The sequence below is a fragment of the Mustela nigripes genome, chromosome 17 (genome assembly GCF_022355385.1).
Source record: "Mustela nigripes isolate SB6536 chromosome 17, MUSNIG.SB6536, whole genome shotgun sequence".
NCBI classification, from domain to species: domain Eukaryota; kingdom Metazoa; phylum Chordata; class Mammalia; order Carnivora; family Mustelidae; genus Mustela; species Mustela nigripes.
Window position 1 is genome coordinate 12,280,076 of NC_081573.1, and position 13,080 is coordinate 12,293,155.

A 13,080-nucleotide genomic window follows, 5' to 3' on the forward strand; every position below is an offset into this window, starting at 1 on the left:
TTTGCCGTCCAGTCATGTAAAATGGAGATCATCACCAGAACCGCCTCTGGGGCTATTTGAGGATGTAAAGAGCTCATGGTCCAGGAAGGGGGCTCAGATGGAGAACTTTTAAGAGTGACAGTTGTCCTAAGGGGTGGGGAGCAGGATCAGCAATGCCTTTGGAAGGGGGCAAAAGACCACTGGGGTGAATATTGGGGTGTTAATACCTGACAGGCCTTGCAGGGGCCGAGGTTGAAGTGAGGTGGCGGGTAAGGTTCCCACCTGGCTCTTCCTGAAGCTCTGATCCCTACTGAACAGTCCCAAGCCAGTGGGGGACAAATAGGGACTGCATGGCTTGGATTATGCACACATCACCATGGGGCCCTGGATAAGTGGTGGCCACACCTCAAGGGCCCCTTGAACACCTTCAGATGGATTTTATCCAGCTTCTACCCTCCATGGGACTTGAATATGTTTTAGTTATTGTATGTCCATTTGCAGAGTGGGTTAAAGCATTTCTTAGCTGAAAAGCTGCGGCTCTTTTTTTTTTTTTTTTTTTTTTTTTTTAAAGATTTTATTTATTTATTTGAGAGAGAGACAGTGAGAGAGAACATGAGTGAGGAGAAGGTCAGAGAGAGAAGCAGACTCCCCGTGGAGCTGGGAGCCCGATGCAGGACTCGATCCCGGGACCCCGGGATCATGACCTGAACCAAGGGCAGTCGTCCAACCAACTGAGCCACCCAGGCGTCCCTGCGGCTCTTATAGTCACTGAAAAGCTGATTGATTTTGTTTCCAACCCTGCGTCATTCCACTGTTTACATCTACATTAAGTGGTCATGTCACACTTTATATAAACTCTGTTTTATCACTCAACAATCCTCTAGGAAAGTTGAACTGACCACTGCCATTGTTAACATCAGCAGGACTTTCAGAAACCTTTGAGCTCCCCTGGCCCAAGGTATTCTCTCTAGCCCTTATGGCCATGTCATCCACTCACTCATTTATCCCCCTATGAATTACTAAGTGGAAGACTCATGCATGTGTCTAGGGATTTCATTTCCAGTACTAGTCCTGCTCTGCTATATGCAGACATGGCAAATGTTATCAGGGACTCATGTACCATACCCAGTCCTGTCACTAACTGATTAAGGGCGCATTCTGAAAACATGCTTTAAAGAGCCTTTTCATGATTTTCAACTAGTAAATGCCATCTGTTGGAAGACCTCAGAGAGTAACTGCTCTTGAATCTATGGGAAGGAACCTATCAGGGGCTGTTAGCAACAAATAGAGCAGTAAAATTCCAAGAGGTCATGCTGGTTCATGGTTCACAACTAAAGAAATTCAGAATTCCACGCAGTTGGAAGGCTAAGGCTACTATCCAAGACCTCCAACTGAGGATTGTAAGCTGATCTTCAAAAGCAGACAGGTGACCCAAGACCTTTGGAACAGATAACTGCTTCCACTCAATACCTCAGAGCAAGACATTTAAGAAATTACAGTTTAGTTTTTTTAATCTGCTTGCCTATAATTGTTCCACTTCTCATTTTCTGCAGACCCCTTGTCATTACCACTAATGGCCCTTTTACTCGTTTGTTCCTTCCTATTATAAGGTTAGGTTACATCAGAACATACTCAGTCTAACACCCTTATTTGATTATCCCTACAGCAGCCACTGCTCTCAATCTTACTTACTGCTGGATATGCCATTCTTCTGCAGCCCACCCTGATAAAACCTCTGGGCCATGCAGGTTGCATCAGATGAGACCATAGGGAGTTACATCAGATGGCATTTCCACTTGCACACACATGGACATGGATCTTACATAAATCAATGTGTAACATTGCTAGTGTCCCTCTCTCCCAGAAAAAGAACCGATTATTTCAATCTATTGATCAGATCTCAGGAGATCCTAAGTTTGATTTCAGTAATCTTCAAAGGGCAATGTCCCCAGTACCTACTACCCGGTATCCATCTCGATAGAGATCCAAAAAATGTAACCCAGTCATGTAAGCCCTAGGTTCTGACCTTATATCAAGATAGACTTCTTTGTTCCCAGATGTCTCTGTGCCTGTGACAGATAACTACTTCCTTTGTTGGGAGGGCCCACAGGATTCAGATTAAGGCCTCAGGTACTTTCAGAATAGTATCTTAAGACTTGTCCATTAAAAAAAAAAAAAAAAAAACAAACTTGTTCATACATGAGAGACCCTAGTTATATAAATTACCAATTTTGGAAGTCCAATCCAAGTGTGATTTCCAACATGAGGTCTGTTCTACTATTCAGCACACTGAGGGAATTAGTGACTCATTTTTTATGTAAACGATGCGAGTAGTGTTCCCATCAGTGGGAATCGTACAAATAGAAAAGACTAATAAATCTATCAGTAGCCTTGGCAGAAGTTTTAAATGACACCACTTCTGCCCTAGATGTAGTAAACATTTGTCTCAACTCATTGACACGAGTAGTGATGGACAGTCTCAATGCTCTAGATTTCTTGTTGGCTAGTCATGATGGAATCTGTGTCATTGCTAATACTTCTTGTCCTTGGATCCATGAAACAGACAAGGAACTCTGAATTGCGCTTGCTTTTGTCACAGTGGCCATGATGCTGGTCTGTTTGTCCAATCTCAAATGCCTCTATGCAACTGCACTGTTCTGGGTGATCACCATGATGATATAACAATAAAAAGGTCAAGCCAACCTCACAGTACCACTATGAAGATGAAATGAATCTTGACACAGTGAAGATTTGAATTTTGTGTTTTCTCCAAATTGATCAACTTCTCAGAAGTGAGAGAAAGACCAGGGTGGAGGTGAGAGAATATGGAAATGGACAATGCCCAGACTGTATAGAAAGATAGAACTCAGACCCACAGTCTCTGGTAACCAACCCATGAATCTGTATAACCAGCCCAAGATGCCAGCCATCTAGAAGTGAAACCTGTAGGAAATCGTACCATTATATCTTGCAACAATTCAGGATGCCAAAGGATCACCCCAGTAACGATGGCACTGAAGAGCCAGGACATGATTAATAATGGACAGATTTCTTCATTTTTGTCCTTGTTTGCAACATAAACAACGAGAGAAGGCCAGAAATGTACCCCTAACCAATCATGTAGGATGCATCTCTTCTATTTACCCCGCCTACAGTTGCTCAATCGAGGCACACCTGAAGTCTTACCTTTTAAATTTTTTTTTTAAATTTTATTTATTTATTTATTTGGCAGGCAGAGATCACAAGTAGGCAGAGAGGCAGGCAGAGAGAGAGGGACAGGGGGAAGCAGGCTTCCCACTGAGTAGCCCCTGTTGGGGACTTGATCCCAGGACCCTGGGATCATGACCTGAGCTGAAGGCAGAGGCTTTAACGCACTGAGCCATCCAGGTGCCCCAGTCTTACCTTTTTAAACTATAAGTTTACCACTCTTCTGCCTCCCTTTGAGAATCTGTCAAAATACAAGTGATAGATTCTGAAAACCTTGTTGCAGCAAGGGCTGAATAAACAGCCTTTGAGTGTTCTCATTTGGTTGGTCTTCGTGTGTTTCCATAGCTCTTGGACATATTCCTCAAAATACTGTGTTGTAAGTTAATTTGAAATAATTTTGTGTGATTTTATAAGGATTTATTAGCAATAGTGTTAAGTTTACTTGTTGCATTTCATTTTCCATCCTAGGTTATGGACATTTTGGCAATTATCTGACAAAGAACATAATCTCATCCAAGCATCTTTTAGGGAGTCAACTGCTTTGGAGCCTCTCCATACCAAGTATCGAAAGACATGGTCATTTATTAATCCGCATTTTACTACCTTTTTATCCTGCCAATGAAGAGTATTGCAGGGGCCACCTAGGAACTCTGGCATTAGGTAATTTATGATGAACTTAAACCTTCCTCATTGGTGAATCCTCCTAAACTGTGTCCCTCTTTGTCCTATTTCTAGCCCAACTTTCTTTTCCTTCAGTCCACAGTATTCTGGAGTTGGCTGAAAAGCCTCCACGTCCCATAAGTTTGTAACTTCCTTTTAGAGGAGAGACAGTCCTGAAAATGGACATTCCACCTGGTTATGTTAAAGAAAAACTGTGGCATTGTCAAAAAAGACTTCCCAAATACCAGGAGAAGAAAAAAAAACGTTTGCTAAGTCATTGATTCTTCTCCTGTGCACACACTCTCTAGGAATCAGTCTATCTTCTGATTGAGCCAAGAGATGCACAAACATGGTTGGAAAGAGTCCAGTAGACCTGACTTAAAAATATTCCAAGATTAATGAAATTTTAATGTTTAAAAATGAAAGAACTGAAAATCATTTGGAACTTTTACAAAGGATACTTGACAATGTAAAATTATTGCCCTAAGGTAGGTAGCATAAAGGAATGGTAAATATTTAATGCTTTAAATGGGATTGGCTCTCTTTTAAAGATTTTATTTATTTAAGAGAGTAAGGAGAGAGAGAAGGAGCAGGGACATAAGGAGAGGGAGAAGCAGACTCCCTGCTGAGCAGGGCTCAATCCCAGAACTCTGGGATCATGGCCTGAACCAAAGGCAGCTGCTTAACCAGCTGAAAAACCCAGATGTGCCGCTTCCAGTCGGCAACGGCGACGAGAGAAGAATTAGGCACAAACAAGTCAGCTGCAAAAGACTGGGAGCAGGGGACAACAGTCGAAAAGGACTGCTGCCACGAGCAACTCCAGTCTCACTTTTATTAGATAGAAAACAATAGCCAACAGAAGGATTGATGAAGGTCACACGTTAGTCACATCTTGCAGGTCAGCAAGGAGGAGGGTAATGTTTATAGTTAACCAAGCACATTCAAAGGATTCATCTAACTAACAACGAGCACTTCTGGGAAGAGAGAAGAGAAAGGAGCGATCACGAAAAAGGGAAGCAAGCGGTTTTCGTTCCACCCTGAGCTGACGGGGCGTTCCCGGATGCTCGGCTTCGGTGAAGGGGCAGCGTTCCGCCCTGAGCAAGCCAGGCATCCCCAGCTGCCCAGCTTCTGTGAAGGGGCGGCATTCCGCCCTGAGCGAGCCGGGCATCCCCAGCTGCCCAGCTTCACAGTCGTACATCGTCCTTCTCCCCAAAGACCTGTTGTCAGTATCAGTGTTTCTTAAGGCCATATCTAAATGTGCTTGGCAACTAGTAAAATCCTCCAGGTTATAGTTTAAATAACAAATTGTTCCGAGGGGCAGCAGCAAGATGCCCCTGGGATTGGCTCTTTATGTTGCTAAACATAACCATCCTCAAAGCTGTTTTTCTAATAAAAATTTGCTAAATTGTGATTTTGAATAATGGCCTTGACCCCTGGATCACCAGGTAAGAAACAGGAGATCTCAGAGCTTTTGTGTTATTGCAAGAGTGTGGGTTTTTTTTTTTTTTTTAAACGATTTATTTGAGGGGTGCCTGGGTGGATCAGTTGGTTAAGCAGCTGCCTTTGGCTCAGGTCATGATCCCAGGGTCCTGGGATCGAGTCCTGCATCAGGGGCTCAGCAGAGAGCCTGTTTATCCCTCTCCCACTGCCTCTTGCTCTGACTACTTGTACTCTGTCTCTGTGTCAAATAAATAAAAACCTAAAAATAAAAAGATTCATTTCAGAGGGAGCATGAGTGAACATGAGCTGGGGGAGGTAGCAGAGGGAGAGGGCAGGAATCTAAAGCAGACTCCCCACTGAGCTTGGAGCCTGACAGTGGGGCTTGATCTCACCACCCTGGGATCATGACCTGAGCCGAATCCAAGAGTCAGACGCTGAACTGACTGAGCTACCCAGGCACCCCTTAAGTGTTTTTAAACATTGGTTTATGTATATAAGATTGCTTACATTTTTAAGGATCTGACAGTTTCTCCCTCTGTTGTGTGTCTCACTTAGCTGGTGCACTAGGACAGGGACAAAGTTCAGCCATAAGTACAAGATGTTCTTCAGCATATGGTGTAGCCCAATTTCAGGGACCTGCGAAGGCAGAGCAGAGAACGTAGGAGAAATCTCTGGACTCTCCACTCAGGTTTGTTGTAAACCCAAAACTACTCTTTAAAACACACACACACACATATTCCTGGTTTTTATTTTATTTTATTTACTTATTTGACAGAGTGAGACAGCAAGAGAGGGAACACAAGCAGGGGGAGTGGGAGAGGGAAAAGCAGCCCTCCCGTTGAGCAGGGAGTCCCATGTGGGGCTCCATCCCAGAAAGCTGGGATTATGACCGGAGTGGTGGCTCCCTGATAAATCCTGCTTTTTTTTTTTTTTTTAAGATTTTATTTATTCATTTGACACAGATCACAAGTAGGCAGAGAGGCAGGCAGAGAGAGAGGGAGGAGGAAGCAGGCTCCCCGCGGAGCAGAGAACCTGATGTGGGACTCGATCCCAGGACCCTGAGATCATGACCTGAGCCGAAGGCAGCGGCTTAACCCACTGAGCCACCCAGGCGCCCTGATAAATCCTGTTTAAAAACAAATTATTCCATGAGCACCTGGGTGGCTGAGTTGGTTGTGCATCCCATCTGACTCTTGGTTTCGGTTCAGATCAGGATCTCAGGGTCCTGAGGTAGAACTGCCATGTCCGCCTCCCCGGTCAGCACACAGTCTGCTTAGGCCTCTCTCACCCCTGCCCCCTGCCCTCACTGTTTCTCTGAAATACAGAAATCTTGTTGTTGTTGTTTAAAGATTTTATTTATTTGAGAGAGAGAGCACACAAGCAGGGAGAGGGAGAAGCATCCGACGACTGGCTCCCTGGGATCATGACCTGAGCCACCCAGGCGTCCCTGCTTTTGCATGTTTGCCAAAAATCTATTGGGCTAGAGCAAATGTCAGTTTGCAAGCTCCTCTGGAGCTTCCTGGCTGTAATCTGAAAGCTGGCCCTTTACGCAGAGGGCAGGAAGAGACCAGCCAAGAAGAAAGTCCACCCCAGATTGGTAGCTGACAGGTTTAATAAGCAAGGAAACTAATATATGAGGCTTGTTGGGGATGCCACCAGAGGAGTACATCTCCTTACCTGCCACCAAATCTTGAACATTTATAGAGATCTTAATGGGGTTCAGTCACCTATACCATCCAGATGGTCTCAACGACCCTGTATTCTCTCAAAGCTGTGTCTGTGGACTAGCTCCCCTGCGGAGGATAGGCACAGCACACATTCCAAGGACAGGGGAGAGAGTGGGGAACCTCCAATGTGTTGGGGTTCAACTTAGGGTTCAATCAGACCTCCTCTGATAGTCTCTTTGTTTGGGTTTCTTCTTTTCATTGATCAATGTGTCTTGTCTGCCAATTTTATTCTTGTTTCTTTGAAATTGCTGTAGCGATTCTAATTCCTTTGCATAGGGGCGCTTGTGGCTCTCAGTTGGTTATGCGTCTGCCTGGGGCTCAGGTCATGATCCTGGGATATGGATCTCTGCTCAGCGGGGAGTCTGCTTCTCCCTCTCCCTACCTCCACTCGTGCATGTTCTCTCTCAAATAAAATTTTTTTTAAAATAGATCACTTGCGGGGTGCCTGGGTGGCTCAGTGGGTTGGGCCTCTGGCTTCAGCTCAGGTCCTGATCTCGGGGTCCTGGGATCCAGCCTGGCATCGAGCCCCGCATTGGGCTCTCTGCTTGGCAGGGAGCCTGCTTCCTCCTCTCTCTCTCTCTGCCTGCTTCTCTGCCTCTCTGTGATCTCTCTCTGTCAAATAAATAAAATCTTTTAAAAAAAATAGATCACTTGCATATATTGCTTAAGAGAAATACTTAAGTGTGTGTTTACAGCAAAGAATGTTCCACAGCGGCTTTTTTAAAAAAGATTTTTTTTTTAAATTTATTTGACAGAGAGAGAGAGATCACAAGTAGGCAGAGAGGCAGGCAGAGAGAGAGGAGGAAGCAGGCTCCCCGCTGAAAGCCTGATGTTGGGCTCCATCCCAGGACCCTGGGATCATGACCTGAGCCGAAGGCAGAGGCTTTAACCCACTCAGCCACCAGGCGTCCATCTACAGCGTTTTTTATTTCCATGGAATAGTTCGGCAGCACTTACCTCATTGCAAACATACACACGAGTGTTGCGGTGCGTGGATGGGCAAATACTATATTTAGTAAACCAGTATTAATGCTCTTTGATTTTCTCATCATTTTGATAAGTAACACTGGAATTGATACTTTTCTAACTATGTGTGAGTTTGCAGCGACGTTCTCTAGGTATGTTTGTTGTCTACTTCTTTGTTGTATATGCAGGGAAGGATCTTGTTTAAGCTTTAATGTGGTCCGGTCTATCAACTTCTTTGTGGTTTGGGGGCTTTGTTGTAATGCTTTAGAAAGACGTTCTCGGCCGGAAATGATAGAATTACAGTGATCCATACATCCCTGGTCAGTCTGCGAGCATGTGTATGGATTTTTACAGTGTCCACCCGCCAATTTTGTTTAGGTCCTCTTGGGAGCCGCGGAAGCGTTCGGGCTGCTCCGGGAAGCTCATGGCCGCAGTCCAGGCCTGCAGGCCTCTCCGAGGAACTTTCCACGCGTTCGTCTGTCCCTTTCTTAGCAGCCACCTGGAATCACAAGGTGCCCTCCCCCTCCGCCCCCGGCAGAAGGGGGACTTCGGGGCGGACGCCAACCCCGCCCCGGGCTGGGAGACGCGGTCCGCGGTGGGGCGGGAGGAGCTCGGACATCCGGGCCGCGGGCAGTGCGCCCTCCCCTGCGGCGATGCAGAGCGTTCCCGCTGACTTTCGCGCCGGTTGTCGGTCGCCACCCAGTGGCTGCTCTTGTACGTTCTCCCCCCGGAGCTCCGGCGAAACCGACGAGGGAGGGGATTTGGCCCTGGTGCCCGGCGCCGAGTTCCAGAGCGGGATTCTCCCGCGCGTCGCGGCCCATCCATTCGCGGAAGATTGGATGCGCAGGTCTTTAGGGTGGTGGGCGTAGGCGCGATGCGGGGCGAGCTCGGGAGGCCGCCCAGAAGTTCCGCCGGCCCCCACCCGGCGTTTCTGCGCCCGCGGAAGCAAACTGTGACGTTATGGGGTCGTGGGAGAGGGCATCACGCGCCCAGACGCCGGCGACTACGGATAGGGGAGAGCGACCCGGAAGGTGCTGGAGGCGGGTTAGGGCGTCGAAAGCCGGGTTGCGGCTCTGTGTGGGCCTCGGTGGCCGCAGGGTCTCCCCGTGGGACGTTTCTCCAGGTCCCGACGGGTAGGCGGGGTGGACCGGCCTCGGCCCGCGCCGGTGCGCGTTCCCGCATGGGTTTTTGTCATTCTTGTTCGGTTTTCGTAATTGTTGGTTTGGTAAGATTGGCGCAGAACGCGTGGGTGGGACGTGCCCCGGGGCCTTTCTGGTTTCGCGCGTGGCCGGTGGTGCTTCCACGGCTTTTCCGAGCCCCTGTTCTGGAACTGAGAACGAGTGGGCGGCCTCCTGCGAGAGAAGGGGCGTGGGGCGTCAGCCTTCCTGGTTGGAGGGTCTGCGTGGAGCCGACGGTCCAGTCTGGAGACGCATGTGGACAGATTCCTCCTTGCATGCACAGGTGGGAAGGGGGTGTCTAGCCTCCCCTGCACTTGGGTCTTTATTGACGGGTGCGTTTCCGCGTCTACCACAGCACTTGGTTTTCACTCTGAAGGGCACGTTTATGCGTTTTTCCGGTACTCGGCGTCCACCGAGGGCCGCGTCCTTGGCGCTCCGGGAGTCCGCCGGGTGGCCGAAGAAACTTAAGCCTTGATATAAGGGGAGTCGCGCTGGGACGGGGAGCCGAGCCCCACTTTGAAGAGCCCCGCACAGTCTGCGGCAGTGCCATCCCGAGCACTGCGGTTTTCTCTAGTGCCGTGGGCCATTGTGGCCGGCAGCACGCGGAAGCCCCTACGTTTGAGACTGGGTATTCCTGTCATGGTTGTTCACGCGGTTTTCCGTGGACTTGGACACCGGTGATGCAGCTTGGGGCTTGGCGTTCTTGTGCCACTGAAACCCAGGACAGGTTAAAGCCCGCCCGCCCCCCCAGCGGTGTGTTGGATGCTTGGGAGAGGAGGACGAGCAGTATCTATACAAGCGGCCGTTTCCGGCGGAGGGAGTGAGCTGGGGTCGAAGCGAGCCCGAGGTGATCGCTCTGCGGGTGGGTTTCCGTTAGGGCCGTTGAGCCAGTCGCTGGACTGGGCGCGGTCTTCGGGAGGCGAGTGATCGCGCGCGGAACACTGCTCCACCCCTCTTCTCCCCGCCGGGCAGGGGGTGTGGAGCCGAGCAGTCTCGATCTTCCGCGCAGACGTGCTCTGGCTGGTGGTGTCTTGCCCGCACCTTCGCGGGGAGGAGCCCTTCGGCCTGTACACTCCCCGGTCCGCCCCGGGGTGTCCATTGCCAGTGTTCCCGGAACACCCCCTCCCGGGTGCGTGAGCTGGAGCCTGTGCCCGCGTGGGGAGGGCGCCGCGCCGGGCGCGTTTTGCGTGGAGGTTTGCGTAGGTGCAGCCGGTTAACAGTGGCAGCGGTGCGAGGAGAGTGTTGGGTGGTTATACGGGTATAGGACTGCGAAGTCCGTTTGGGCCTGCAGGGCGTACGGATGAGCCCCGAAGCGACGGGACTTCCCAGTCGTACCCAGAACCCAGAAGGGGCCGTGTGTTGACCTGCATCTTGGGGTGCGCAGCTCGCGGGGTTGGGTTTCCCGGGCCTGATTTGTGGTCGGAGAGCAGCAGGCCAGTTGTCCCTGGACGTTGCTGTTACCTTTGCCGCTTACTCCCCTTTCATTCTGTGTAGGCGCTTGGCCACGTAGTTGGCAGAGGCCGCTTTCGGCGTGGAGCTCCGGGGCTGAGCACCATTTTCTCCCTCGGGAACCGTGTCGTTGCCTCCGAAGCAGGGCAGAGTCTCTCGGGGCTGCCCGGCGAGTGGCGCGCGTACGGTTCTCTTTCCTGATGTGGAAGGGTCTGTCTCCAGCATCCCTGCGCCTCGGTGGGGTTTCTCTACTGCTCCTGGCTACTGACCCGCTGGGCGGCTAGTGGGCACGGGGGGGGGGGGCTGCCTCGTTGGGGCGCTTGCCGGACGCAATCCCACGGGAGCGACAGCCTCGAGGGTGCAGGGGCCGGCGCGCGTCCGAGGCGTCCAAGCCAGATCTTGTGTCCGCTAGGGGTGGGCTGAGCGCACGGTTTCCCGGCGCTGGGCCCTCCTGTGCGTCTTTCCGATCGCCGCCGATTCTCCACCGTGCAGCACGGCTGGGACCTCAGTGGTTGCCAGCACCGCGTGTTGGGGTGTGCGCGGGGCTCTGAAGGCCAACCGAGTGTTGTGGGTGCTCGAGGGCAGCCCCCGCTTTATATGGGGGCCTTCAGGACTCGAGACTCCGGAGGGGCCCGGGGAGACGCTGGCCGGAGGGCCCCGTGTTCGCTTCCTGGTTTCGTGCCCTCCGGCCTTGCTGCGACGTGGGGCCGCGCTCCAGGACTTCGCTTCCCGGCCGCGCTGTGGCTCCGTCCGCGGCCGGCGGCCATGTGTGAGGACCCGGGATGTATATGTGGCCAGACCCTACGGACGGAGAAAACCCGTAAGCCAGTCGGGTCGGGTCTACACGTTCCTGAGCCGGGGACGCGCCGCTGGGGGGGAGGGGGGGCAGGGCCTTGCCCTGACCTTTGTCGGGGCGAGACGCTGGCTTGGAAGGGGATGGTCTGGCGTCCGCGCCACCTCGGGGGGAGGGGGCGCCCCCTCTCCCCACACCGGGTCAGCAGACCGGGGAGAGTCCACAGGTCGCTTCCTCAGCTGGCTTCTCCCCGGGAGCGCGCCCCGCAGACCAGCACCTGCCGGCTCAGCACCCCCGCGGCCCTAGCGTGGGCTCCTGCGGCTGCGGTGATGGGATCTCAGCGTGGTCGCGCGCCGCCCTCGAGATTGCAAACCCGGGTGGATGCTTTACCATATTGCGCAATACGGTAGTTCTTGCTGGAAGGGCGGGTCCCGAGTGATGGGGAATCCGGATCCGATTCTGGTGGCAGGAGCCTGAGAACCAAGCGCTGCATTGAGGGGCACAGCAGGGGCCCTGATCATCCCTAGCTCTTGGGCGCAGACCAGGGGGAGAGGAGGGAGGACCCAGTCTCCCAAGGGGGAGTGCTTGAGATCCTTCGGTCGCGGGCCCCCCGCGTGATCGAGTCTGAGCCCGATGCTGGGTGGGGGGTGTGGACGAGGACCCGCTCCGGTCAGCTGTGGCTCCTCCCCCTCGCGTTTCGCTGCTGCAGCTGTGGGAAGGGGATGTTCTTGCTGGCCCTGAAGGGCAGGCATGTCTGTAGAACCTTGTCCCAGGCTGGCTTTGAATCCTGCAGCTGGGTCCCTATGAACGGGGAGACCCAAGACCAAGGGATGTTTCCGTTGGAGTTTTCTGGAGCTGAGGTGGCGGCTGAGGAGTGACGTGTGTGTCATAGTACCGAGCTGTGTTAAGGGTTGTGGGGGGAGACTTTCCTGAGAAAGGAAGTTGACGGGTAGAAGAGATTTTCTCTTGGTTTTGTGTCCTGAAAAGGGGGCCTTGTGATGGGGGGGGGGGGGGGGGGGCCTTCAGGCGGGGGGGGGGGGGAGGGGCGCCGCGGGGGGGGGGGCGGTGGGGGGGGGGGGGGGGGGGGGGGGGGGCAGTGGCCCTTCAGGCGTGGCTGTGAAGCAGGATCCCAGCGGGAGGTAGATCAGTGGCTTGAATGTGGTAGCCCGGCCCCCACCAACTGTTTTACCTTACCTATGGGGTTGGCAGCGCGGGTGCTGGGTTGGAGCAAGTTTATGCGGTTAAACCTAGAATATACTGGAGGCTGTAATAAGAGAACTTAGTGTGTGACCCCGGGGCAAGTGGTGTGGCACGCAGCACCACTCCCACGGAGCTATAGGGTGGCTTGCTTGGGGCCTCCACTGGCTGAGCCAACTTTGGAGGTCCAGACTGGGCCCTTGCTTGCCGCGAAAGGCCTCATTCCTGATGGGTGATATGGGTCATGAGTCTTTGTGTACCCGCTCAGGGGGCCGCAGCCTCTGGTGGCCCGTTCGAGGATTTTTAGGGCGGCGGAGACTCGGAGGCAGCGCTGGGGCCCTGGGCGGTGCGGGGAAGGGGGCAGCAGGGCTCATAAGAGGGGTGCATCCTCCCTCTCCAGCCTCCCGTGGGGCGTATAGGCTAATTTCCACGTCCATCCTTTGGCCATGTCTCTGGAAAACCCCCTTCTCCCCGTCTGGCTCTT